Consider the following 3177-nt stretch of genomic DNA (forward strand, 5'->3'; position numbering starts at 1 on the left):
GGACAGTTTAAACACAGGGTAGCAGCTGAAGCTCAAACTGCAGTGGTTGTGGCCTGAAACCAGACACTAGGCTGTTTTTTCTGCATCAGGCAGACTTGGAATATGAGAAATGAAGCAGTATTTCAGACCTGGAGTGAAACTGGCTACTGGAGCAAGTGTGTTCCCGTGGACAGAAGGGTAACACGCACACATAATGACGGGACGTTATTTTTCCTTCTATGGTGCATTACAGTAGTTCTCCAACAAAAGGGATGGGGAAACGTGAATCCCAGGGGTTTTATGCAGACAAGGTTCTTTGGGTGAATCTGATATCTTTTATTAGATCAACTTAAATCGTTGGGAAAAGAAAATGTTTAGCAAGCTTTCGGGTTTAAAAGCCCTTCGTCAGGCTGAGGGGGTCTCCGCAGTTGGCGTGTGCTCTTCCTGGATGGAATGAATAGTCATGAGACCGTCATGAATAATCATGAGAATGAATAGTCATCAGACCATGAGGGCTTTCGTGTGCTGCTTCCAGAAGGGTCCTGCTCCTCCTCAGCTCCAGCTGGGAGAGCCTCTGTGGGGGCTATAAGGAAGGCCCCCTGCTCCCCACCATCCTGTGGGTGTGTCTGATGCATCTAGCTGTGTCTGATGCAGCATTTCTGTCTAGCCCCCTGCCCACAGCAGAGGGTTGGGCCCCCGCTGCACTTGCCCCCACACTCATGTACATCCCTCAGTCTCCTCGGGACCTGCGAGGACACCGCCGCCTCGCCGTTCCTCCAAGGCTCAGGGTGTTCTCGCTGTTATGTTGGGTGTTTTAGTGACCAGCGCTGCAGCTCCCTCTGAGAACATCTTCCTTGCTTCTCTTCTGGGTCAAACAACAGCACAGCTGCTTTTGGTGGGAGCACCTTCTTCTCCCCCGCGGACGTCAGTAGCAGAGCTCCCTCCTCTGTGACTGCTCAAAAAAGAGGAAAGGCTCCTTGGGATGTTGTTAGATCACCGTAACTTGCTTGTAACCGCCTTTCTTGGGGATAGACTTTCCAGGTTTGCAGTACTCCTCGAGCCTTTAAAATGCTTTGCACTTGAGCTCCCCTTTCTATGCGTGCAGCAGGTCTGTCGATGGCCTGCACGGTATCTGGGTCAGCAAGTAACAGCGTCCTCTCCCCACAGGCAGTCCTGCTAGCCACTGTATTTATCAGCCGGCTCGTTTTGCCATGCCCTGAGCATGCTCACTTCATCCTGATCGCACAGCTGTTACCTTTTTATGTCCTGGAGTGTTTTACTGGCTCAGATGATGAAAACGGTACAAATGATGCTGGAAAATGCGTGGTACGGTCTCATGAGCTGGAGCAGCATCACTGGAGGCGGCAGCGCACTTTCTAATGAATTGCAGCTCGCGCGCACAATTTGTGCATTTGTTTCTTTGGAGGGATCTTTGCCGGGTTCACCTCGGTGCCCTTCCACGCAGGTGGAGGGGTAGCCACGCTCGGTCCCAGTCCAGGCCTGTCTGTCCCAGCACAAACGGCTGCTTTTCTCGCACTCCGCAGGTTCTCCTTGGGGGGCTTTAGGGGGTACCAAGGCTCCAGCCCGGGCTCAGGCAAAGCACCTGGTCCCCAGGAAGAAATGTTATTGCAGTTCACGCCACAAACATGCCCGCACATGTGTCTACCATGTATCTTGGCATGTTTTCTGGAGACTAAGCAGCAATTAGACTCTTTCTTTGGAATCCATCCATTTCACACTGCCATTGTAGCCTGGATCTTATTGAAACTCTGTGTTTTTTAATATTATCACACTAAAGACTCTCTCCGTATCAGCATCTCCGTGGGGGAGCATTAACACGCTGTAATGTGTATCAACTTCTTCAGTTCAGGAAATCTTGCTGCATTTGTAATAGGGCATTTGGGGCATATATTATGTATGGGGCATATATTTCTCATTTCCACTAGGCATCATCTCTCTGTCTCTCTCTCTCTCTAAATAACTTTCCAAATCAAAAAAATGCATTATACTCCTGGCCATCCAAAATAATTTGTTTAAATCTTTAGACGCAGCAGCTGCCAGGATTAGCCGCAAATGAGACAAAAAGAGGCACCGGTGGGACAAAGAAGGACACGCATGCGAATACCCTGGCATTACCATTGCTTGGCCACAGCCAACAGCTTGTGCTTCACCAGAAAGGTGGCGGCCGTGGTAGCGCCCCCGTCTGAGAGGGACGCGGCCCGTGGCGAGGGGACGACCACGAGCGTTCCTCGCCCTTGCAGCGTGCTGAGTTCGTGCCACTGATCTGGATACGGCCATTGTCTGTGCTACAGCCCGTGTCCTCCGCACGGTCTGGCACTAGCAGCTCGACCTCTTGCACGCGTGCAAGGTCGGGGAGGGTCGCCCCACCCTGCCTGGGGAAGAGACCGGAGACGGAGCCGGGGACAGACGTGGGCAGGGAAGCCCAGCTCCCCCGCCCGCCATGCGCCTCGCCGCTCCAACACAGCCGGGGAAGGCGGCGATAAAGGGGACCATCGGGTCCGGACCGGAGAAGGCTGCCCCGCTAGGGAAGGCCAGGCCCCCCGTCGCATGGAAGAGACGTGGGCGCGCGCCCGCACAGGCAGGGCTAGCCCCCAGCGCGCCGGCCGATCCCGGCGGCAGGGTCCCCGCTCCGTTTGCAGCTCTTCCGGGAGCCCCAACCCGCCCGTGCCCTCGCGTGTGTCGGGTACGGGCTACGGCGTGTAGGCTCGACGGTGGGACGCGACCCTTGTGTTCAAAACCTCGCCGGACGCCGGCAGGAGCTGGATTCAACGGTTACCGTTGATTTGAATGACCGCCCCATCACGGGGCCTGCGCCGCACCACGCCACGGTGAGTGTGGCAGGTCTGGGCCCGTGGGCGGGAGGGCGCCCACGGAGGTGTCGTCACGCGGCGGAATGACAGCAGTACTGTGCGCCGCGTGGTGCGGGGATGGACTACACACACAGCGCTGCGGTGCCTGTGACACACGCCAATGTACCCGAGACACGTGCCAACATGCCTGTGACACACAATGCCGACATGCTCACGACACACGCCACCGTGCCCGTGACACGACACCAGTGAACCCACGAGATACACCGGGATGCTCGTGACACGTGCCGACGTGCCCGTGACACGGAACGCTGACGTGCCGGTGACGCAACGCCACCGTGCCGGTGACGCAGGCGGAGGTGCGGGT

This window comes from Alligator sinensis, unplaced genomic scaffold, assembly GCF_000455745.1.
Source record: "Alligator sinensis unplaced genomic scaffold, ASM45574v1 scaffold611_2, whole genome shotgun sequence".
In the NCBI taxonomy this organism is placed as follows: Eukaryota; Metazoa; Chordata; order Crocodylia; family Alligatoridae; genus Alligator; species Alligator sinensis.